A 25,866-nucleotide genomic window follows, 5' to 3' on the forward strand; every position below is an offset into this window, starting at 1 on the left:
CACCACATCCCCACAGGTGACCACAGTGACAGAGCAGCAATGTCTGAAAGGGCAAGGAGTCGGTTGAGCAGGGCTTGCTGCAGCCCTGCCATTAAATGATCTCGGGTAGGTGAATGGCACCGAGTGCCCAGCTGCAAAAGCTGTCTCGTGAGGGAGTTCCAGCTTAATTATCAAGTGTCCTGCTTGAGATAACAACACCTTAGCAAGGAGCTAGGCAAATTATAGAGCAGGCAAAATCTCAGAGGCTTTTTTATTTTTTATTTTGAGAGGATGAAGGGGGATGGTTCCCAGTTTCCCCATCTTTGCACCGTTCTGAGTGAAAACCGCTCAAGGTGCCTGCCGTGCTGCACATTGCCTATGAGTGGGAACCCCCAACTTGTTTCCTTTCTCTTTGCTGGGCTTACCTTTATGAAAGGAGCTGGGGCATCCTGTTCTGCCAGACCCCCAGCCAGCGTCAGCAAATTACCACCAGCCTCTTAACGAGAGCACCTCTGACTGCTGTTGCTTCCTGGGCTCGCAGCACGACTGACCCTGCACTGCGGACGGGGAAAGGAGTTGTGGGTTCCTGGGGAAGGCTGATATATTGGGTTCCTTTCTGGCTGGGCCCCTGCCCGTGCCCTCGCCTGTGGGCTCTTCTCCCTCTGCCAGCTTCCCCTCGGAGCACCAAAGTGCCCCACAAACCGCACGCCCGGAGTGCTCCATTCACGTTCGCCCGTCTTCAGCTCCCCGTTTGCCTGGTCCCTGAAGCGGGCTCTGAGAGCAATCAAAGCCACTGCAGTGCAATTTCCGACGGAGAATTTCCTTCCTATTTCTGAGTGTGTGTGTGTATGTGTGTGTGTGTGTGTGTGTGTGTATTTACGTGTTTAAAAAAAAAATCAAAACATTTTGGTTTTGTGCACTAAGCACTTTTGAGGGCGATATGGGGCCCTGTAATACGGAGGTTTATAACCTCCTCAGCTAATGCTCCCTGACACTCTGTTTTGATATCATTACTACATTATACTCACAATTTTTGAGTGAAAAAATACAGTACTTAGAAAGTCGAAATTCATAAATAAATTCATGTCAAACCGCACTTAATATTGATTTTGTTAGTGTTCAGATTCAATAATAAGGTACTGCGTGCATGAATATTTAAATATAATCATCATTTCTGCATCTCCTAATGGCCTCTGCTCTTCTACACTCAATTTAAACACAATTTAAAAACTATAATGTATTGAAAAATACTAGGATTTAGCAATAAATCACCATTGGGATACTCCAAGCCTTTTATAGGATGGCTCAATATCTGCTTCTCAAGGGACAGCACAATTAGATTCATGTTTTTAAACTTCTCAATTATCCATATACCATAATTTTATGTGAAAGTTTGTTTCTCTTCCTCCCCCCTCCACCCCTGCTCCCACTCCTCGCCCCCCACCAGATACTCTCCCAGTAGGAAGCGGAGAAATCGCTAAGTGTTCTCTTAGCTGGGTTAGTATAGTAAAAAGGAGTCAAAGGTCACAGTCCTCAAACTGAATTAAATCCAGAGGCTGTCAGGGAAAGCAGAACGCTGACTCACTTAATCACATTATTTGGGGAAAAATCTAGGGGGAGGAAAGAGATAAAATGACTCAAAATGAACTCGCCAAGGAGGAAGCGGAGTTTTTATATTTATTTAAAAAGCAATATTCGTCTTTATCAAATAGACGCAGGGTGGTTCGATGAGGATGGAGCTGGCTGGACATTTGCGCAGTCGCAGGCAGGAGAGCTCTGGCAAGCGTTTTTCTCCTTAGCAGGATCAGTGAGGCAGTGAGAGGAGGGGAGGATGCGGTGCCCTCGGTTCCTCCCGTGCCAGGCTGGGTGGTTTGTTGGTGGGGGGGGTTCTGTAGTGCTGGTCGCTCACCCACCCGAACGGCACGCCCTCTGAGGTAGGTCGTTATCGTTACCCTCATTTTACAGATGGGGAAACTGAGGCACTGGCGGGTGAAGCAACGACGGCAGAGCTGGGAGCTGGTCCTGGGCTTGCTAATGCTGGAGCCTCTGCCCAAGCTGTACGGCCGTTTTCTCTCTCCCGCCAGCATCCCTAGAGCCCGTGATGGACAAGGGGTAAAAGCGCTCAGGCGTTGGGATCTCAGCAGCACTAACACGCCAGGAGAGCAGTAGGTCTGATGGCGCGGTATTGGCGCTGCGATGGCTCGCCCGTTCTGTAGAGAGCATTTCTGTCCCGTGTGAGGAGACGGCCAGGAGGTCAGGAGAGGCCGGGGAGCCCCGTGTCTGGTGAGGAGGCCGTAGCCGTGCCACGAGGTGCCGCCGGCTGTGTCATGCTGGGAGCACCCTCGCTGCTCTATACAAAGTGAGCACCGCGCGGGGACGGGAGTTGCAGCTGGCCACGGATCAAGGCGTTGCATGAGGAACACGGCACACGCCCTGGTGGCGGGGGGCGGGCGCAGGTTGGCTGGGCTGGGCAGGGACTGCCTGTGCAAGCCTCCTTCGGGCCGTACCAATCTGACCGGTTCACTTCTATTGCCTGTTTCACCGAAATTCGTTACGACTGTTTTCTACAGAAGTTTACAGCGTGTCACTGGAACTGATTTTTTATCTGTTCGTCTGGGGAAGCGTCAGCTCCGACTGCATCGGGGTCATGAGCAAATCTGGGAAGTCCTACGGGTGGTAAGATGGAAGTAATCAGTGGTGGAAAAGGCCAACCCAGATGTCATGTAACCGCGTGCCAGCCACTGTGATTTGAAGGTCTGCTCATTCAGTTGTGGGAGGGAAGGCACCTTCCTTCCCGTACGAGGCAGGAGCCACTTTCACCTTTCTCTAATAGTCCTAGAGCTCCCTTTGCTCTCTCTTCCAGTGGTCTGCAAAGTATGTTTGTAATCCTCCTGCTGAATATTGTCCGTCTGGTGTTTGGCAGTGAAGAAAGGAAGGGATAGCAGACCTCTCTAAGAAACAGGGAAGCAAGGAAAAACTATTGCAAAAGTTATGTGGATATTTCTGAAAACTTAAGGTGTTTTTTTTTTTCTTTCTATAAATAATGACTGTGAGCTTCTTCAAAGTGTCAGAGTAGATGCAAAATCTTACCCGAAGGGAACTGGTGTGTACCCTTCATGGCAAGTGCAGCTCATCCCATGGATTTCACCAGTTTTTCTGTGAATCTTCTCATCAGATACAGAAGCAGTGTCGGAAGTACCTGGGCCTGGGAGTGGCGGTGTTGGGGCACCACTGGCCCGTGGCACTATATCTTAGTGGAAGCTGTTGGTGAAACCTTGCCAAAAGGCAGAGATGTACCTGCAGGTGGAGGTGCAAGTTCCAGAGGAGCCCTCGTAGGTGTGAGAAGTGTGAGTAGAGGCCGAGGAGCCAGGAAAAAAATGGCAGCAAGAAAGCATTGAAGGTTTTGCACGTCCTGCCTGCTTGTAGATCCTGCTCAGCCACATGTGACACAGCAGTAGGAATTTCCTGCCCTGCCTAATGTGGTTGTGTCTTTCCTTTTTATTTTTCTGTGTCAGCGAAATACTTGAAGCTGCTCATGTTTTAAAGCCATGGTTCTATTTTCAGGACCATCTTCTTATTGCAGTAGATGGAGGGGGTGAATTTAGCACTCACGTCTTTGTTCTTCCAAACCACCAGTCTGTCGGGCCGGCATCCCCCTGTGGCATGCTTCCCTGAAGGACGGTCACTCTGGGAGCTGGAGGCTGGGCTTCTTAAAAGCTTGGCTTCTGGGGGAGTGTAATGAGAAGCCCTGACCTGTGAGTGGTGTGGGGCACGGCAGGCGGAGTGGCTGTGCCTTGCAGGTGGGCACAGGGAGGTCTTGGCCCTGGCCACAGCCCCTGTGTGGTGGCCCAGCAAAGGCAGAAGGGGTGGAGGAGCTGCTCTGTGTCCCCGCGGGGGGACACGAGATGCGTGCGGTCGCAGGACGCAAGGGTCAGCCTAGTGCTCGTGGGTACCAGCTGAGCATTGCTCAAAACAAGTGCGCACGGTGAAAAGCCACTGGTATCTGTGGACCGTCCCAACAGATGTCACCAACAAGTCTGTATTGATTGCTGGGGTTGGTGTTTTGGCAGAGCTGGAGGCAGATGGCACATTGCTAATGAGCAACGAGCACTGCTGGCACGGGGTGCAGAGCAGTGTTGGGTGGGATAGCGGAATGGCACGGGGCCACGGGCAAGTGAGAGCCATGTTTGACCGTCTTTGTCCTCTCCGCATTCGGTCCTTTTTTCTTGCTGCATGAAATCTAAATTTCTTAATCTCTTCTCTGAACATTTGGTCTCGTTCCAGCTTCCTGTGCTAGCCCGCTCTCTTCCATCCCATCTATATGTGCTGCTCCTTTTTTTCTTACTTGATGCTCAGGCCTTTGCCTGGGATGTTTCTGGGTCCGGTTGCCAGTTCCCAACAGCATCCCCTTCGTGCCTACACCGCACTGGATCCTGTACAGGAGAGGGAGCAAGGACTAAGGCTGCTCCTACTGGCTGGTAGAGAAGAGGGTGGGGGTCACGCTGAGCCTGAGAGAAGGGCTGTGGATCGCTTTGGATCCCAGCTTGCTGAGACAGACTCAGCAGATTGGATTTTTGACTATTATGAGACTGTTGCTTCTATCATACGGAGACGAGCATGCAGCCCTGCTGCACGGAGTATTGCACGGGCTGGTGCTTGGGCTGTTGTGGTGGTGAGCACGTGCACCGAGCACACAGACCCTTCAGCTGGCTGGGGTGCTGGCTGCAGCACTCACTGCTTTTATGTGCTTGCAATTCTATTTATACATCATAAATGCTCAAGGGTGGCTACCACTTGAGATCTTTGAATGAAAACAATTCTTTCCACCTCTCTGGTCTCTGAAAAAAATTAACTTACATGAAGAACCCAACCCACAAAATTCCCAATCCAAACCTGAAGTAGCCAGGGACAAGATAGTTCAGATCTGGTTCAGACACAGGATAGAAGCTACGTCCAGTTGCAAAGCTCAGATCTGTATCCCCGCCACTCATCTCCTAGCTTTCAACAGTCGGGTACATGGGACTGAATCAAATGTCCATTAATGTATGTCTGTATAATTTTTTGAGACTGTTTTGTGGCTACTTAGATACCACAGCATGGTGCGAGATGCCCATTTCTGTTGATGGCAAGCAGCAGGAAAGTATGGCTAACCCAAGCAGACATTCTGCTGTGGTTCTTTGCTGGTATTCCTTTCTTACTGGCTGCACCCCCAGGTGCCGGATTCCCCTTATCCAGCTGCCTAAATTCCTCTTAGCACGGAAGAACCATTTCCTGTAAAAAGTTATCCAAGCTCAGCACCTCCAGCTTCATTTACTGATGTTGCATGCGACAAAACTCAGTCCCCAGCAGTGCAGAACCTGGAGGTTCTTTAACCACGTGCCCTGCAGCTGGAGACCCCTGGGGCAGCCTCCACGGCTACTTGCTGCCCTTTGTCTTGCTAGATCTGTCTGGACTAAAGCTGATGATCAGAGGAAACTTGGGCAAAGAAATGCACTGAAATGTGAAGGGTAAATCCCTCGGTCTTCAGTTGTGATCCAGTAATTTTTTAGTATTTAGAGGTAAATAACTGTGAGTTCCCTTTCGTGTGATGTGAGCTGTTAACTTCTTTCTAAGTTGTGGTTCTCCTTGTTGTAGTTTCTGGAGGAGGGAAATAGTTTGATTCTCCTTCAGAGCCTGACAGGAATGGCCAAAAATCTAGGGTGAGGTGCAGCTACGGGGAATCCGTTTGAGAACCCCCTCAGTCTCTGCAAAAGCCAGCTCTGCGGTTGCCCTGAAAGCTTCAATTTCCCAAAAAAGGAAAGGGCAAAAAAGCCTTGAACACTGACTCTTTGAAAGCTGTGAAACTTAGAACAGGTGTGAGCATAGGCAGCTGCCCGGGCGCTGTGTGCAGATATTCCTGCTAATGCCTCCTTAGAACTTAATCTCTGAAACCATCTGCTTATGGTGAGCACATGTCCCCGAGGAGGGGAGGGAGCAAGAACAAATCCTGCAGCCCCTCCGCTTCTTCCACTGCAGCCTGGGTAAGAATTTCCAACAGCAGAATGAGCTGGAGCTGTGTGCCAAGAGGCCTCACTCCCAGCTTTTGTGAGGGAGGGAAACTCTCGTGGCAGTTCTGCGACTTCAGGCTGGTTGCTGTGGGGTCGGACATCGGGATCTGGCTCATGACTACCTGAACAAAACCAACACGAGACAGGCTTTGGAACTGCCATCAGCAGAGCCCTTGGTCCCTGCAAATATGTGGGACCAACTTTTCTTATGTGGGGTCCGTGTCTAAGATCAGCCCAAACCTCCAGCAGAAACCTGACTTGCATTGCTTTGATTTCCAGTCTTCAGTCCCTGGGAAGCTGATCCTGTAGGATGTCATCTTCTGTGCAGTTATCCTAAGAAACTCCAGTGGAGCCTCCAACAGTAACTCTGAGGAACTCACATTTCCTCATTATGCCTTTTTTCTCCTCAAGTTTCTTTGCTTTTTGACTTTGGGACAGACAGCCAATATGTCCGAGGGTCATAGAAGTGACCGTAGGTGACTCAAAGCCACCCACCACCCCTTGCCATGCTGCCTGCTCTGCAGCTGTGGCAACTTGCAGAGGGCAGAGTGCTCTGAGCCGCTGACCTGTTAATGGAAAGCTAGTTCATCAGCTTTGGAAAAAAAACAAAACAAATGTACAACGGGCCACTGTTGCCCTGCGACTGCCAGAAGCAGTGTGGTGACAGGAATGGGTCATGCTGCAGCCCATGACTGAAGGGTCCCCAGCTTCAGAGAGACATTCAGGGACTTCCTCTGCGTTTGGGGCTGGCCATAAAAAATTGATCATCCTTTGTTACAGCTTCACTTCTGTCACTTTCCATCCCAGAGTCTGTTTTTTACAGAAAACAAGCTACATTCATCAAAAATGACAGAACACAGACTTAATGTAATCATGTATGGGAACATGAATTGCAAATGCAGAACACAAGCACTAAAATGTATTTTCCATTACCGCCACAAAATGAAATAATCATGAACATTTTCCCCCAGAATGAGAACACATGTAGAGTACACTGACACCTTAAAATGCTGCCGTGCCCTGGCCTCAGGTGCAGGTAGGTTTGGTGACCGCTGGCAGGGCAGAGATCTGCTGGTACCAGGAGCAGTGGCTATCTTCTAATCCTCACCATGGAAACTTGTGTTGGTTATTAGTTACAGCAGCTCCTGCAGTTGTATTTGGGTGACATTCTGGTCATCGCTGGTTGTTAAAGATCTCACGGTACTCTGAAGCACAACTCAGCAGAAGTGCTGAGAAAATAGACAGTGCTGTGTATCTCCTTATTTCTAGATCCTGCTTCTAACCACTGTTGGATCACTTGCTGCTAAGCTGGAACAAGTCCTCTCACCCCTACTCTGCTTTCAGACACCAGTTGCAAAAATGCAGATATGCCTATTTCAAATAATCTGTTGCTAACCAGTTCAGTTGGCACAGGACGTGTTAATCAAAGTCTTCCTTTCCCTTGCAGATTCACTGGACCACAGTTTTGCCATGCTCTGAACATCTGCTGTGTTGCACTCCAGATGCGGCTGCATTTCACAGGCAGGTAAAGTTATGCTTGTATTTCTATGTGAGTCTTTTAGTTGTTTGTAACTTGATTTAGTATAAGAAATAATGTAAGGGGCTGGATTGCTTCTGTTGATCAGGGTCTCAGTAGAGAGAGGAGAAAAGGGTGACAGAATTGGGAATAACCTCTCTGTAAACTAAATTAAATCCAGTAGTTGTTCAGTTATTTAGATTATTTTAAACACATGCAAGTTATCCAGCCTGTACTTGCCACAATTCTGCAAATACAAAGCCACTAATAAGAGGGGTTGGAGCCTGCCCCGCTGAAGGATAGTTGGATATGGATCATGATGATGTCTGGAAGGGAAACTAGTAGTTTGATCAAAGCCGTGTGCTCAGCACTGAGTGCTGATGGAATGATATAGAGAGAATAAGGCAGGAAGACAGTGGCTGGTTTACATCTCATCTACCAGAAGCTGCTATGAGGGACTTATTGATCTCTGATGCAGCCACAGGCCGTGGGTTAAGTGATGGGATGTATCTGAGAAAGACCAGTCTAACTGCACCCAACAGGAGGTGCTGAAGAGAGCAGCATGCTGTGCTGGGCCAAACTTCTTTCCACCCACAGAGAAGGTGGGACCCTGTCATAACGAGAAGAGGAAGAGATTTTATTCTAAATGAGTTAAAATGATGTCTTTGCATGAGAGCACTTCAGATTATAAAATATACATAAAACAAATAGACTCAGCAGCTGTAGAATCCAAGAGAAAATCTGGATTTGGAAGAGATTCTTAACTTTTTTGTACTACAACAGTAAGTAAAAACATTTGGTCTTATGCATTTTTCCAGCTGTTTACACACAGTCTGCATTCTCGCCAACAAGTTTGCTTAAAGACCTTTACAGGCGTGTTCTTATGGTCATATAAATGCAATCTGATGTATATGCACATATATCCGCATCCTTGTACGTTTGACACACTTTGTGTATGTGCATCATCTCATAGAAATTAACTTCCTCTTTGAATTAATGTGCTTTTATGCATATACATCAATATGTCCCAGGGTGCATATATGTATCTTTGTTCATATTCCCATATATGCATGAGGTGATCAACATAGTCAAATTGAAAAAATAAGTTATTCCAAATCTGTGTTATTTCTCATTTCGTTCCCAAGGGGTAAATGGAACCGTTCCAAATGAAAGGTAATCTTGGGACCTGAAGTTTTACATTTCAGCATACAGCGTGGTTTTAATGCTCTGTACCTTAGACTGTAAGCTCTTCAGGGCAGTAAGCAGATTCCCTTCTTTATTTATGCAACAAAAGCAATGACAGATTATTTAAGACTTCAGGTGCTAGGACAATGCAAATTAACAACAATGGTCAGATTTTATGGAAATATGAGTTGGACAGGAAGATGCCCCCAAAGAATCCACAAAAGCCAACCTTGTAAACTTCTGCAGCAGGTTTGTCACTGTTTTTTTTTTTTTTTTTTTCTCTTTCACTGGGTTGAAATAGTTTACCTACAGCTTTGAACACATACCCATTTCAGTGTTCTCTTTGCATGGCTTGTAAAATCTAGCACACATGAGCAGTGCACACTTGTATCTAGAACTAGTATACACACACCTATGTGGTAAAAAACCCAAGCTTTCAGAAATAACTCGTAAACATTCATGGAAAGCAAATGTGTCATCCTCTCAGGTAACCAACTATGTGCAGCATATATGTGGCATTGGAAAAAAGTGTGTCATGTACATAAATCTGTGTAAACTAATAGAGAATTTATGCTTCTGTATGTTTATTTTGGGTATATGTCCGTGTATTCATGCGAATGCTGGATCGGGAAATCAGTAGAGGCAGCGTGTACGCACCTTCCAGAAGAGGGCATCTGTCTCCCAGTGCAGGCAGCCTTGCTTAACCAATGGCCCCCAGCCTCTCACACCTGGGCACTCGCATCTTGCTTGCCAATTTGAGGTTAACAGTGCCAGCACAGAGTGAAATATTAAGGCAGCCGCTTGAAATTCAAAGTGTTTCTCTTAATTAATGGGTGGATGCCACAAGCTGATCCAATCCAGCTCTTAAATTAATCTTAATTACACGGATTTTGTAACTTTGGCATTAGCCAGCCACACAAAATATGTATTTCATAATCCTAGAAACGGGTGAAAAAGACTGCTGCTGAGCTGAGAAGTCAGCTGATGATTTTATCAGCCTCTGTGGCTGTGGGTGTAAGTGTCATTGGGGTGTGTCTGAGATCGTATCGGGAAGACCAAATTAATTCACTCCTGCAAATATCAAAACAAGCTTTTTTTTTTTTGCCAGCAAGTAGGGAATAGGCAAGAGATTTCTGAGCTGCTATATTTGGAGTTTCTGTGCCATCCAGTGCATACAATAAAGAAAAGAAGCATCAGGGAAGTTGGTGATCCATCGTGTTTGGTAATGATTTATGAGTGCGTACGCAAAGATTACAGCTTGAGCCTTTAGTTGTTTCCATTGTACTTGTTGATTTGGAGGAAGGGTCAGGAGCTTTTGTAGCTCTGCCAAGGGTTTGCTGTGTGAAACTGGTGAAGAGGAGGGAAGCTCTTTCTCCCTGTGCTTCCATTTTCCTTCTCTGCACGTCTGTCCATTCAAATTATTATTATTTTTTTTTTTTCTGGATAGAAGCTGCCTCTTAGTATGTGTCCATTCAGCGTAATACGGCATCTAGGTGCTACTCTACTCCAAATAATGATAATGGATAAATTGAATTATCTCAGGAGGATTTATACTGGTACTCTGTTAGGCACGAGCATACAGGATCTCTCCAAGCATCCATCATGCCAACTTTAAATAGAAAACAGAGCTGGGAATAGATCGTCAGGGATATTCATAGGAAATGCAGACACACAATTTGCCTAACCAGTCACTGCGTATTCTTCAAATGGGAAGCACGGCCTCATCTGTCCCCAGGGATTTGTGTTGCCTTGGGATTAGCACTGCTCGCTGGATTACACCCCTGCTCCTGCAGATGCAACTTGAAAAATGACGGGTAAACCTGGGAGTGAGCACGGTTGTAAGCTGTTCTTGAGTCGTGCTTTAAGTCATAGGGTCAGCACAAGAGCAGGCTGTATATAGCCCAGAATGACTACTTGTGAAGTGCATTTGCGATTTGTTCCCTGCCATTACTGCCAACCCGGGCGGGGGGAGGGTGGTGAAAGAGCAGAAGATGTGTGTGTGTGTAATTCGCCCACGGAGAACCATTTGCTGTACACAGCTCTACGTACATGAGCTCTACGTACATGCACACTCGTGCATGGAGGTACACATGCACCTTTCATTCATGCCTCACAAGCATCCCTTTTTTCATTTGCTCTACCGTACAGGCATCAGAAGTGCTTGTAGAGAGATTTTTTTCCCTCGAATGGGCTTGTAAATGCTATTCTTATGTCTGACCTGTGATTTCTCTCAGTGCCTGTCTGTGTGAAGCACATTGTTTGGAGGCAGTCTGCCCATATTCTTACAACCGTTTTGTATTTGGCTAATCTGATATACTTGCGTCTTTCTGGTTAACATTTTTACCTTCTAAAGCGTTTCCTGAAGTTGCTTTACAGGGCAGGGTTAGTTTGGATATCAATTTGGGGGTTTGTTTTCATAGTACTTTTGGAAGCATAAGTGGGAAAATGTTAAACCTCATGTCAATTTGCCTAATTGATGTGAAACTTGATTGTGGCCGGGGAGGAGTGGATTTCCCTACTTCAGTCTTATGAATAATTTGCTCATCTGAAAAGAGAGAGAAAATCCAGTAAATCCTGGCAGCCAAAGCAACTATTCTCACAGCCTGAGATTCTCCCAAAATACCGAGAAAAAAACAGGGAAATTATGTGCCTGACACCCTTGGGACCCTTTGTAAAGCTGAACCTTTGCGTTTTGTTTGTTTTGGTTGGAGCCGATGGAATCTTCCTCGGAGTCAAATTATTTTTACTCCAATTTTGTGGGATTTCTTGTGCTTTTCTCTAAAGCACTTATTGCGCAAGTAACGGTAATGGAATCTGGATTAGACAGACTGCTCATGAAATACTGCATCATTTCGGTGTTCCTGAATGCTAGAACATGCTCAGTTCTGAATTTTTTTGATCTCCAAGGCTTGCTGGAGTTGGTGTGGCTCGAGTAGGAATGACACAGAACTTCCTGGGTTCTCAAATTCGAAAACCTCTAGATATCTAAACTCATCCAGCAATGGGGAGGAAGCCAGCAGGCAAATGGAGAAACCTTTCCAGCTTTCAGTGGAGGTAGGAAGCAGAATGAGTTAATGTTGGCCCAAAGGGCCACAATAAATAATGAGAGCTCTTCCAAGTATATCGGGGGAAAGAAATATGAGAGAGAAGGTAAGCCCATTAATAAATTAGGAGAGAGCTGGAATCAATGGTGATTCTAAAATGGCTGAGCTACTTAACTTTTTTTTTTTTTTTAATTGGTCTTTAAGAAGAAAAATATAGAAATGGAATATGGACCATTAGGAAGTAATGAGCATCTTGGCACCCTAGCTGTTGATGTAAAGCAGATAAGGGAACACTTGAAAGAATGGATAGCAACAAATCAGCAAGTCCAGCTGATGAGCATCCTGGGATGTTTAGGGAATTGGCTGCTGAATTCACTGAACTGCTGGCAGGTATTTTTGAAAAGTTGTGGATTAAACAGGCAGGTCCTTCATGATAAGTCCATATTAGTAGTTCTGGAACAAAGACCAGCCTTGCAAAGCTATCGGGAGCGATCCCAGCAATTACCACGTTACACAGCCCATTGCCTTTTCAGTTTGAACAAATGCTAAGAGAGGAGTATGCGAGTTTCAGGAAGTGTAAGTTCATAAACCGGCCAGGCTGCCAATCAAACCAGGTAGTTCTTTTGCTTCACATAATCAACATTACCACTTTTGTCTTCTCAGTGAACATGCACAATTCGACCAGAGCTGATTCAGCTGTGCCGGTGAAAACCCACCTAATAAACTCACCTAATGGTTTGTGGATTTCAGTTTAGCTTAATGTTTGAAAACGCGTCTCCTTCAAGCAGTTCACTACATAGATCTGTTGGTGTAAGCTTTCTGCTGTAAGACTTCAGGCTGCTCCGATTCTTCTTCCAGATGAATTTCTTGATTTTCAGCAGCTTGGTGCTGCTGTGTGAGAGGCTGAAATTTGTCTTTTGTACCTGCTGCTAAAGTTGCTCCTTCGAGGTGAAGTACAGTAGGCTAAGCAGGTCATGGGATGTTCTAGACTGTCAGGATGACAGCCTCGGCCTGCTGATCCAGCACAGCAAAACCCATTCTCTGAGTGTGGGGGCAGTCAATACGGTGCCACCTCTACAGGCAGATATAGGGAAATGGGGATGGTAGCTTTCCTTGAAAAACCTGTGGGGTTTCCAAGTCTGCAGGTGGGATCCTAGCTTTTTCTCCTGATTCTTTGTCTGGATTTACAGAGAAGATTGATAAGCAGAATGTAGTGAGTGATACCACTGGATAGTATTCCTATTACATTACTTCCTAATGGTCCATATTCCATTTCTATATTTTTCTTCTTAAAGACCAATTTTGCCTGTAAAAGATGCCTGTGAAAGGGCAACGCTTGCCAGCATGGAAGAATCAGCACTCTGAACGTAATGTGGCTAGTGGAAGGCAGTGTGTGAGTGCTGCTCAGGACAGAGGGCCTTGGTGAGCTGCCGCGTAAGATGCTGTTGCTTACTGGAGGCAGGTGCTCTCCTCAGCCGACGACTAGCTAGGTGGTTTTTTAATTATTATTATTTTTAACAGAAAGAACTATAAAATAGAAGATGAATCATTTACCCAGATCAACGATTTACTTAAGGTCTTATTAATGCCCTTCTCTGAAATTTAATGAATAAAGCACCCAGCAGTGCAGAGCTTCCACAGATGACGGTATTTCAGGGCAACAAAGTTTTGTTTCCCACATTTTCTTAGGAATTGAGGTAATTACCAGACTTTTGCATAAAGTTACCATTGCAGGTTAAAAGACTAGAACTGTCTCTGTCCAGTAACAATACCTGTTCCCTTTCTAACTTTCTTCCCAGGGTATTCATTCTGATTTGATATCTGGTTTTGCAGAGTCCTGAGTTAACCCTGAAAGCCTGTGCTCAGGCAGCACCTATCTACCAGCGCAGCTACGATTTGGAGCTTGTCAGGAGGCTGCTGGCCACTGACTTTGGGGATCAGTGCCAGCATCAAGCTTGGGGAGGATCAAGATTTTGGCAATCAAGCCAGGATGGCTTGCTAACCTCATGCACGTGTCTCCAGCTCTGACACGGACAGGGACACCGCGCTGTGCCTGGTCCTTCAGAGTGCGTAGCTGAGAGATGCAGTGGGGGAGAACTCGCCCCAGGTGTTTGATACCTTTATTGCAGATTTTTTTGCCATTTGCAAATAATGTATGGAATATATTAGCGCAGAAGCTGAGATTCTCCAGCAGTTACATTGCAATTGTCTGTCTGTCTTTCAGATTTCTCCTCCTACGTGCCTTCTTTATACCCCCCAGTGATAGAGAAAGCTTAGGCTTAAACGATTTCAGTGGGTGAAAGGCAGGAGGTGGGGAGGGAACTAATATGAAAATTACTTTAATTTAACAGTCTGTCACTCACAGTGGCCCAGAGGAGCTCTAAGACCATTATCAGTGACCCTACTAGCCACCCTTTCCTCAAGCATAAACTTGAACTATTATGCACGCTTATGGGTGAGAGCATACTTTCTTCCCTACCTGCCAGTTAAGAGGTAAAACAGGGAAATGTTTGTTGATGGAGGTTGAGGACACTATGAATACAGAGCCAGAAGTTACCTTGCACAGGGAGTGCTCAGAGGGCTGCAGAGCACTGGGTAGGTCTAGGTTTAGATGCCTGGTAAAGCAGGGGTCCCAGAAGGCATCATCCCCGTGCATGGTCACCGAGGACGCAGCTCTGGGCTAGCATTACTTATTAAATATCTCTGGTGATACCGCCCAGGGACCCAAATGCTGGTGTGTTCGACAAGGCCCTAGTGGAGGTTGAACAGGGACACTCGGCTGTCTGATCTCTCCGGTAATGGAGCCCTGGTTCACGGCTAAGGCTCCTAGGTCCACAGTAATGAATGTAATTAGTTCTAATAATGGGTGAGGTGATGCTGTCAAATGAGAGGTGGGAGGGTTCGGCTGGGTTCTTAGGGCCCCATTCTTGTTTATGCAAAGGTTGTTTTACACCCGTCTGGCAGCGCAGAGGCCTGAGAAGTTAGGAGGCTGCCCTGCGGGGCTCTGGCTGTAACCTCCACCTCGGCTCATCCGACAGCGCTGGAGGGCATCAAATACCGAGCCCATACGGTGGACTAAAGTCTCCACTGGGGTAAATCTGCATAACTCCTTTGCCTGCATAGAAGCTATGCTGATCGAGGCCAGCTAAGGACTAGATCCAGGCAATAAATGGGTTTTGCCTTTAGTCTGTCTGTTAGTCAAAGTCAAGTCCTTCAGATGTCGTGTCCCGTGCAGTGTTAGAGAAGGTCACGTTTCGCCTCCTCTCCACCTGGGCTGTCCCCTCTCCTCTGGATAAACAGTATTTCCCCATTGCATTCCCAGTCCCTCACGCTTCACCAGAATTAAATTCATCATTCATTTTTTATGGTTTATACATAGCAGTAATTTATGTTTTCAAATATATTGAGGTCACACTTTAGCAGAAAAAGAGTGTTTCACATTTAAATTGAAGGCATGTTCATTCCATTAAACGGAGATGTTTTGGATAATTTTAAAAGGCTAAAAGTAGTAGAAAGTAACATTAAAATAAAATTTGAGAGATGTAATTACACCTAATCGTACCATAAAATAATCAATACTGCATTACATTATTTCTGACTTCCCCAGTTATAGCCTTTTTTTGTTAAGCTTTTGAATATTGATGAGGTTAGTGGGGTCGCAGTCGACTCTCTGAGGTCTAATGGAGGTGGAATTAAGGTGATGTCCTCTCCTATTATATCTGCGTGGGGAGGTGAGCTCTATACTTTCTCAAACTGGGGAGATAACATGGCATCAGAAGCCAATACCTCGGCAACATTTCTTGAGCTGAGATTAGGCTGTCAGTAAGTGCTGACTGGGAAGCTGGCAGCGCTGTCTCCCCATCACAGCCCCACTCAATTACACACGCCGGGACGCAGAGGAAATGATGTTCGCGTCAACAGAGATCATTAACAGCTGGAGACCAGCGTGTGCGAGGCGACAAGAACCAGTTCCTTCCAGTTCAGCCAGGGCTTTCTGCGCTTCCTCTGTGAGCCCGAGAAGGGGTTTTGTTGTGGCTGTTTGCTCCCCGTCTCCCCTGCCCCTTTAGTCCCTTCCCCCTGCACCTGACCCACAGCTCTCCGTTAAACCAGCAGCCCCGTGTCTGGACTGCACAGCACTCCTCCCTACCAGGCAGTGCCCGTGGGCATGCAGGCAGCAGGGTGCTGGGCTGTGGTTCAGCGCCGATGGTGGGGCTGGGACCTCGCTTCCACCTCTGTTTGTCCCCAAAGGTACGGTCTGACCGCAGCTGCGGGGATGCCTCTGCCACCACAGAGCGCTCGGTGTGAAGGGCTTGCTTTTGTCCTGGTCAGTGCTGCCCTTTGTTTGGGATCGTGAAGCCTTCCGAGGGTTTATCTTTGGGAATTTTGGCCTGTGTAAAGAAAAAAGTTCCCTGCTGGGAGACAGCGTTGGGAATTTTCCCTTGGTTCAGCGTGTACCCTCCTAATGCTTCCATGGCTTGCAGTAGGGCAGTTTTTAGCATCTAAAGCAAGTGATGGAAGGCTGGATAGCCCAAGCTCTGCACCCAAATTTCTGGTATTGTACTGTTCCGTGCCTTCCTGCAAACGTTTGACCCTAGTTTAACCTAGGGAAAAGGGAGGAGATCTGACATTGAGCAATAATCGTAGGATTTGTATTTTGCCTTCTGTGCCCATGTTTCTCCCTCCATACAACGAGCATAATGCTCTTTTTACTGAAGTCTGTTTTGTACAATATAGACAGGAAAAAAAAGGTTTCTTAGCTTTTGGTAAACCTTCTGAAAAAGGCAACAAAATGTCATTATTTTCCTGGGTTCTGATAATAAATATGGATGGAATTTTAAAACAGAACCAAATCTAGCAGTGCCCCTGCATTATCCATTTCACATTGCCACAGCATCCTCAGATTACAGTGCTCATAACAAAAGGAAAGATAACGAGCAGGCCCATATCATTACCATTAATAATAAAAACGATATAATGTATTTTTAAAACTTTCCTTAATGCAACACCAGCCCAGTCATCCCAACACTCGAATTATCACAACTGCCCCAAAATACGTATACAAATACGTAGATAAAAGTTTCAGGACACAAAATGCAGTTCAGGTGCTGGGTGTCCCCCTGCCCACCCTCTTTCTGCAGAGGTTCACTCTCTTTTTCCCCCCACCCTTCCCACAGACCAGCCGTGCCCCAGCCTTGCAGGCTGCCCGTCAAATGATTCCCCCCTTAGACCCAGTGCAGTCTCAGGGGTCTGGCTGTGTGCAGCCCCCCCGCACCCCTCATCCCTGCCGTGCCATTGCTGAGGTATCTTCCTGGTGCCTGTTCCCAAACTCTGCTTTCCCCATCCTCTTTTGCTCCATGCACCCCGTTTTGTTCCTGCTCTGAATCCAGCTGTTAAAGATCGTGGTGGAAGGTGGTCATTTGCCCACGAGCAAGCAGTGGCCAGCCCTGTACTGCAGACACGAGGCACCCCCCTCTTCTGATTAGGCTGAATTGCTTTCAATTGACTAATATAACAAGCTGCTGCTGCTTTTTCTTTTCTTTTTTTTTTTTTTAAATTTGAAAATGGAAGGGACACTATTAGGAAATTTACATTTGCGAATATGATATTTAATTAGCAATATTAATAAATTAATAGAAGTAAAGAACCTTGTCGAGACTCCAGATTAATAAAACATGCTCTCGTTGAGTAAATGAGGTGAGCCAGGGATGTGATGCCTGTAGAGGATACGGGGGAAATCTCACTCCCTAAATACCCCTTAAAAAAGGATGAGGGGCAATAAGGAGTTGGGGCAAAGCTTTCTCTGTCTTCTAGCACCCCTCACGGTTACATGCTAGCCCTTTCCCCGTCATGCCACAATACTTATATATGAAATGAAGTGCAGCTTTTCTGCCTGCATTCAGCCTTGCCCTGCCAGGAAACTGAATGAGTCAGTGGCAGGGAGTGGAGGAGAACCAGAGCTTGCGGGTGGAAGGTAACAGAACGGACAGTGACAGGGTAAATGCTTGGAAATGTTTGGTCGGATCCATTAGAAAGCAATAAAAGAGACTTCTAATATTTTCTGATCTGATCCCCTGCCTACCCTGCTGCACGGGCTCTCACTTGGTGATGGCAGCATCCAGCTCGGTCTCTGCAGACCAAGACGTGGGGAGCTTTGCCCTGGAGGGATGCTCGGTGCAGATGGAGCAGAGCCACGCAGGAGGCGACGTCTCAGCGCAGGCTCAAGGAGGGGAAGTGGCACAGCACGGGCTGGGCTGAGAAGAACGACTGCGTTAGGCAGAGGTCTGGCACCGCAGGAGAGAAACGGCCACAAGGTTCACGGGGGTCGGGCTCAGCGAGGTGTCCCAGTCTCAGTGTGCATCTGTCTCGGGGGCTCACCCAAGCTGGAGCCCAGTCCTCTGCTGCTCGCTGAGCCACCCGCCTGCAAGGCTCCCCAGCAGAGGCTCCAATTTAGGCATCCCCTAACTATTGATCGGAGCTGTGGCCGGTCTTTCTGTAACCTCAGCTGTCCTGGAAAAACCTCTCTGCTGCATCCAGCAGGGCAGCAAACACAAACGAGGGTGGTGCAGGCCTTCCTTCCCTGCTACCTGTACTGCTGGTGCTGCAGGCACTGCTGCAGGGGAGGCAGCGGCGTCAGGACCCCGGGGATGGGTCAGGCAGGAGGCTGCAGTGCCAGGTGACTTCAGTGCCTCTCTGTCACGGTAAGTCTGGGACAGAAAGGGGAGAACGCAGCTCTCCATAACCTCTAGATATGTGTCAGGAAGCCTTTGCAGTGTGATGGCAGTGAATCATGAAGTGCACAGAGGTACCGTAGCTGGTGAAATATTCCTGTGTCTGTCTGCAACTGGGGCAGCCTCTTTCCTTGATCCCTGGCTCAGCCGGGAGAGCAAAGGAGAAGCTGGCCCCTCGGGAACGCAGCTAGCAGTCAAAGCACAGCTCTCCTAGGGCCCGTGTGACATTCACACACATCACTGTGAAGTCACGCTCTCCTGCAGAGCATGGGAGAGGTGATTATTTATTAATGTACCGAGCACTGTCCCCATGCATCACTCTGCCTGCGCTGCAGCCTCGGCAGCGAGGCGCGGGGACACCACAGGGCTGGGGCCCTTTGCACACCAAGGAAAGGAACCACAGGGACCCCACAGAACAGCAGTGGTGCTGGAGGGAGGAAGGCAACCACATGAATTGTCTGGCATGATGCTGGGTTTTGTTTTGTTTTCTGCACGTTCAGCTCTCACGGATCAGCATCGGACCCCAGAGCAGCCAGCTTGGTGCTCCACGTGCCTGCCCTAGGAGCCCAGCTTCTTTTCTGCTGTGTCGTTAATATTAGTGTGGAAATCTTCCTGTTCCCTCTAACTGCTGGGGATATTGGCATGTCTGAGCCATTCATGGTTCATCCTGCGCTGTCATTCCTCCCTTTTGTGCCAAGTGTGTAGGAAACTCTCCCAGTTTTCCCTAACTCAATGAGAAGGAGCCTGAACTCCAGGGGAAGCACTTTTCTTTGGGAAGGAGGACAGGCAAGACACGAGCAGTCTTCTAAAATTTGTACAAAGGAGGATAATGAGAGGGACATGACCACCCTTCCCAATCCCCTGGTGCCTCAGCTGCTCTGCTCCCTTCCCCAGGGACAGCTTGTCCCTACTACAGGGTTTGTCTTACGCTCCTGCCACCGACACCTCCACTCCTTGTGGGAAAGTTAGCTGCTGGAATGGCATGTGCACGGGCCTCCTGGGAGAGGTGGAGCTCCGGGAGCAATTAGGAAATGGCAGAGGCACTTGTGGACTCTGGCTCGCGGTGCCACTCTTGGCGTAGCGAGCGCAGGGTAGGTGTGGCAGAAGAAAAAGGAGAAAAGTTGGCTTGGGCGGGGTGCGGGGAGTAGGGCCGGGTGAGGAAGGCGTGAGCTCAGAGGCGCAGGCAGGAATGGAGCTCGGCAGCATGTGGATGTGAAATATGCATTGGGATCACGTTGGGATAAAGGAGAAGCCCCGGTGTAGGCAGTCATTAATCTGGGAGATGTGGGCCACGATGAGGCGTTGCGAAGCTTAGCCCGGAGGTGGGGCTGCCTTTGATGGCAGCGAGCGCATCCGCGGGCTCTGGGGCCGTGCCTGGAGCGAGGGCGGGCGGCTCCTGCCTCCCCTGGGTGCTCCCTGGCACCACGGCCGCCTTGCCCTGGGTCTGCAGGGGGCTGTGGGCACGAGGGCAGTGCCACCGAGAGCTTAGACACATTTCTTTGGTGATAGAGGCCGCTGGGCGCTCCCAGGTTGCAGGGTGGCAGCCCTTGGGTCTCGAGCTACAGAAGCCCAAGGCTTTTGTTCCCAGTCCCAGGGGTGTCCCCTCCCTCCCAGCTGTGTTACAAGGCACTAGGAAAACCCCACAGCAAATCCAGGGGAGCTGGGCTGGCTCTTGGTGCTCGGAGCCCGTTTCAGGGCCTGGCGAGCATCCTGAGAAAGAAATCCCGAGCCGTGCGCTCTGCCCCAGGCGCCGGTGCTTATCACCCCTGTGTGGGCCTGACGCAGCCCAGGAGCTGGCAGCAGCCTGGGAGCTCCCACAGCTCTGCCCCACATCGCCTCCTGACCTGCTCTTCCCGTCCTGGCTCTGTCTTTAGCTCGGGCTGCCAGACGGCTGCTGGCTTGCAGGAGAGCACAGGCCACTCCGAAACTATTTCTTCCCCCGTCACCTGGGCCTGAGGTCGCTCACGTGAAAGCCTGGGATCAGAAGCTTTCCGCCACGCTCCAGTTCAACCCCCTGCCACCAGTGACAGGCACCCGGGGCAAGCCCCAAGGGGTGTCTGCGTCCCTCCTGCCCCCGTAAATGACAAGGGAGGAAATTGCAGGCCCAGGAGAGGTGGGGAGGGGGCATTGTGCAGAGCTGAAGGACCGGGGGGACAGTCGGCACATCCCTGAGCCTGACCCTTGAGGACACGGATCTCAAAGGGGCATCTTGGTGCCCTGTGGGTGCTGTGCAGCCTGCCTCCAAGCCCTGTGCTCCTGCTGCTGTGCCACTGCTCGAGGCTCACAGCACGGGGACCAAAAACCTCTCGGTGTGTCCTCCTGGGGGTGCAACCCTTCTGGGGGGTTTCTTGGTGGCCTTGAGCATCGCGCTGGGGTGCTGGGGGGCAGCAGGGGAAGCGTCACTGTAACCCCAGCCCTTCTTGCACTGCTGCCTGCCCCGAGCAGGGCTTTGTGGGGTGGCAGGGGCAGCCAGCTGCAGGGAATTAACGCCTCCCGCTCAGGACACAATCCAAAACCCCAAATCCCCCAGTAAAAGTCAGCCTGGGGACGGTGCATTTTGGGGGAAAGAGGTGAGCCCGGTGGGGCTGGGGGCTCCTGCGACGTGGAGGTTTCTCTGTGCCACTTCTGCACCGCACCCTGCAGCTCCCAGCGACACGGCAGGCACCTCCCGCACCCCGTGCTCCGAGAAACGCCTTCCCCTGAGACCCCTTTGGGGCAGCCCCTTCCTTCTTTCCTTTTATCCTTCCTCCCTCCCTTCCTTCCTTCCCCCCGTCCCCTCGGTCTCCGGGCGCTGTGCAGCAGGGGGCGCCCGGGGCACGCCGGAGCGGCTCGGCACGGCCGGGCTCGGCTTGGCACGGCCCGGCACGGCTGGGCTGGGAGCCGCAGCCCGGCAGGCAGAAGCCGGCCCAAATTTTGGCAGCTCGGCCGGCCCGAGAGCGGCCCGGAGAGGCGTTTGCGGCTGCAGGTACCGCCGGCTGCTCCTGCCCACGAGGGCTGAGCGCAGCCCGGTTATATAAAGTTTAATTAGAATACTTGGCTCTCGCGAAACGCTTTCTATCTGGAGATCTCAAAGTGCTTTCTAAGCATTAAACAAGCCTCGCAATGCCCTCTCCTGTCTTCATGTGGGAGGGTTTGCTACACCCTTTTTTTTTTTTTTTTATTATTTATTTGAAATGCTGTCAGGAGAAACTGAGGTGCGGAGATGGGAAACGACTTGCCTGGGATCAGCCAGCAGGTCAGTGGCAGAGCTGGATGCACGACTGAGAAGTCTCCTTGATTCGTTCCTGGCTTTAATTCCTCGGGAGTGCTGCCTGCCTCTGGGAGCAGCTGTGCCCTGAACCCACCGGGTTTGGGATCCCAGCGGCCCTGTGCTGATCCCCAGGGAAATGCCTCGATGGCCTGCACAACTCCCAGCAGGGTCGTTTTTTGGGGGGCTATTCCCCCATCCCTGCCCGGAAAGTTGTGGCCCGAGCCTGCCCACGGTGGCTTTTCCCTGTTTAATCTCATGGACTGCTGGCAGGAAGGAGCGGGGCCTCGGCTCAAGGTCTCGCTATCAGAGGCTGGGGAGCCAATTTGGCTGCAGTGCCTCTACCTCAGAAGGGACCATTCCCTGGCATCTCCTTCTCCTTCCCCATCCCCCTGCATGAAAGGTCAAGGAAATGAATGGGACAGCGCGATGTGCGAGCCTGTAAATATTTAGCAAGCCGCTCGCTTTTACATTGCAGATTTTGCTCCGTGGGCATGGCCGTTAATATCAGTGAGGCATTAGCTCCGAAAAGCGCCCGTCACACTGTTAACACTGAAAGTGCTCCGTCAAAGCGCCTCGCCATGAATTACGGGACTCGAGCTTTCTTTATTAGCCCGGAGTTTGTACAGCAGAAACATCAACCTCAGACCCGCGGCGGCGGGAGAGAAGCCCTGGGAGGAAATGAAAAGGAAAGAGCTTTACCTGCAGAAGGGTAATGCCCTGCCAAGGGCTGGGACGGGGAGCAAGCTCTGCTTCCAGGCGGAGAGCTCGCCTCGAGAGACTCCTAAAAGTAGCCCTGATCTGTGCCACCTTTATCAGAAGCCACGTTATGAGCAGGATGATTTGGGGGGGCGGGGACGGCCGTTCCCTTGGCTCTGTCGCTGTGGCTGCGGAGATTTTTTTTGTCTCGGGGTAGGGGTGGTGAGGTTTTGGTGCAGGGGGAACCTCTCGGCCCCAGCCCCCCGACTGCAGCCGCTCTGCGGTTACGTGTTGGGCTCAGGGTCACAATTTGACTCAGATTTCGTTTCATTTGCACAAAGACTCATTGACGCCCGGGCCTAATGAACATCAATATTCTTAATGACAAGGAAAAGATCTGTTTTATGGGACTCCAGACAGGCAGCGTCTCCGTGCTCCTTCTGCAGAATCGCAGGAAAATAGCCCCAATCTGCACACATTTGGGTTTCCACCGTTACAAAGTTCGAGCCCCCAACCCCAGAGGAAGCTCCTCAGATAAGAGCATCTTTCTTGGAAACCTCTGTCAAAGTTTTGCAGAATTAACTGCTGCGCTGTCTTCTCAGCCTGTCTTCTGTGTTTCCAATAAGCAATCCAATTACACACATTCTTTCTTTAGAGTTGTGATGATACTGTTGGTTTTCCTGCCAAAAGATTCATAAAAACACGATGGGAGTTTTTGTTGTTTTCTGATTTTTTTTTTCTTTTATTTTCCCAAAACTAAAAATTCAAAGGGAAGTATTATGAAAAAAATAATAATTGCTGCAACTGAAACACAAGATTGAATGGGCTGCGTTTGTCAGCTTCACTTGCACTTCTGTTTTGTTTTGGGGGGTTAGGTTATGTTTTTTTTTTCCATATAATTTTGCATTTCTACCCTCAGCCTTTTGCATCTTTGGCTACCAGATGTGTCCCACATTGAAGAATTATTTCTCCTCCCTAGAGTGAAATAAATGCAATCAATATGAGTATTGCTCTCAGGGCCTTGAAATATTACATTAATGTTCCATGTGGTGACATTTTAGCTGGAATTTTCAAATACATTATGATGGTTCAAATTAATATTTATCAGATCAGCTTTTATATTTTGCAAAAGAGAGAGAGGGAGAGAGAGAGAGTAAGCATTATTAAAATACAAAATGCAGATGAATTCCAAAATCGATGGTCCATTTTACCAGCACTTTCAAGGGGCTGTGTTTTGCTTTCTGGTTTTGTTTTTAAATTTATTAGTTTTACAGGCAAATCTATTTATCTTCCTTCATTTATTTTTTTTTTCACCCGTTCAGGGTTTTTCAGTTGTTTCTTTCTTTCACTCTTCTTTATTATCCCAAAATGTAAATTATGACGTTAGCTAGGTTTTTTCTTTTTTTTTTTTTCTTTTCAGTGATTAAATCTGCTACATGACATCTTTGTCCTTTCTATAAATTAAATCATCTTTGCTTTCCACCTTTAGCCACTGCCAGCAGCAATACTCTGATTGCCAGCAATAAAAGTCCTCACTTTACGGTCTTTATTTCCTACACAAAGCAAACCCCCCCTCCTTCTTTCCCCTGTGCTCGTGGTGCTTTTTTTTTCCCCCCTTTTTTCGCCAAGGGGGTGGTGGGACTAACTCCTGTTTTCAATGTTTCTCCATAAACAAGGAATTTGCAGAGAGAGATTGTAGAGGAAAAAAAAAATCTAAACCACATTCCACTTTATTTCAGTCATTCCTAAACAGATTGTTCTATGAGGTGGAAAATCCAGGCAGATTAATGGTGTCATTTGTTTTGCTTTTTTATATTTCTGTCTCCCCCCCACCCCCCAGCCCCCTTCCCACCACTTTGGTTTGGTGAAAATGTTTGAAAAGTACCTTTTCTAGACTAAATACAGCTTTAAAGATTTGTGGATTATCAGCTGAATTTATTTGGTTGAAACAATGCTGCTTGCAGAATAACCCTCTTTTCCCCCCACATGGAAAATTGTAGGAACTGTCTAGGATCTTACAACATTTCCTTAAAAGCTTTTGCAATTCCTAGCGGAGAATTTTTGGAAGGGTTAATATTCCGGTTCAGAACTGAACGCTACTTCCAAACTTTTCCCACTTCCCAGCTTTTTTTTTCCCCGTCTCTGAAATACTTTTGCCGTAAGAACATCTCGTTGTTTGTGGCGTACAGACAGCCACAGGACAGAAACACACAGGTACGTGTGTGCACACGTGTGTACATATTTATATGGATATATAAAAACCTCTTTATGTATGCTTACATACACACTCGCGTGCTCTCTCTTGCTGTCTCTGGGTGTATAGATGTACATACTCCAGGCTGCCCTTCCTATTTTCCTTCAATGCTGATCTGGGCAAAAGAACGACAGGAAACTTAAAAAAGAAAAGGAGGAGGAATCGATTGTTCGACCCGCACTTGAACTCTCCTGAAAGAGATAAAGCAGAATTTTCAATAGGTCCCCTGCCCTTTTCACCAGGAGGGAAAGAGGAGAAGAAAAACAAGAGATATTTATATGACAGCAGCTGCTGAAAATAGCATTTCAGAGCAATAAAAAAAAAAGGCAAAAGAGATTCAATGGTAAAAAAAAAAAAAAAGAAAACACAACAACAGAGAAACTCTTTTTCTTGTGCTCCCCAACAGGCGCATGAGCAGCTCGTCCTGGAAATGCATGCATGCCTCCTATAGATCTGTTTGAAATTATAGTTGTCATTGAGAGTGAATTTATGCTTCTATTGATCTGCAAAAGGAAAATATTAAATGGTTTGGTTTTGATCTTTAGCTGACCTCGGGGTCAAGGGTAGCCTAAGATTAGTATTCATAGAATTCATCAACAAATTGTAGTCTGCATCTACTTTATGCAAACATAGGGAAAACACTGAAAGATAAATACAAAGCAAAATGACAAACAATTTCACCACCACCCACCCCATCAAAAAATCAGCCCTCTGACAATAAAAACAAGGAGATACATACATGCACAAACCCAGGTAATTGCACACAACACAGACGGGGGAAACAGCAAGAAAATACAGAGAGAAGCACACAGACAGAGGCAGTGAATTACACACACGGGAAAAGACGCACGACTCAGAACAAATATCAATGCACAACTATACTGAGACATGCCCGCGTGAACGCTCCAGCGTGAGTGCAAGGGAACATCTGAAGAGCAAGATGAATATCAAAAGGACACTTTTATACAGACGTACCTACCCGGAAAAAAAAGATGCACTTCAGTAGTGGAAAAGAAAGGAAAAGGGTATGTTCACAGAATCTCACGCAAAGCCAAAAAAAAAAAAAAAAGAGCAAGCAGAAATACAGTTAAACAGGTGCACATACTGATATATGCTGACAAACAGTGATACACAGTTGTAAAAATGTGATGACACACACACAAATGC

At 48.0% G+C, this 25,866-nt stretch overlaps 1 protein-coding gene across 1 annotated transcript in view; it reads left to right on the forward strand.

Moving 5' to 3' along the window:
* Positions 1 to 1,795: 1,795 nt before the first annotated feature.
* CASZ1 (castor zinc finger 1) overlaps positions 1,796 to 25,866 on the forward strand; it is a 233,970-nt gene continuing 209,899 nt past the window's right edge. The window contains exons 1-2 of the mRNA XM_032201411.1: positions 1,796 to 1,913; positions 7,474 to 7,551. The gene's annotated coding sequence lies outside the window, so the exon portion shown is untranslated. The remainder of the gene's footprint in view (positions 1,914 to 7,473; positions 7,552 to 25,866) is intronic.

This window comes from Aythya fuligula, chromosome 21 (assembly GCF_009819795.1).
Source record: "Aythya fuligula isolate bAytFul2 chromosome 21, bAytFul2.pri, whole genome shotgun sequence".
Classification (NCBI taxonomy): domain Eukaryota; kingdom Metazoa; phylum Chordata; class Aves; order Anseriformes; family Anatidae; genus Aythya; species Aythya fuligula.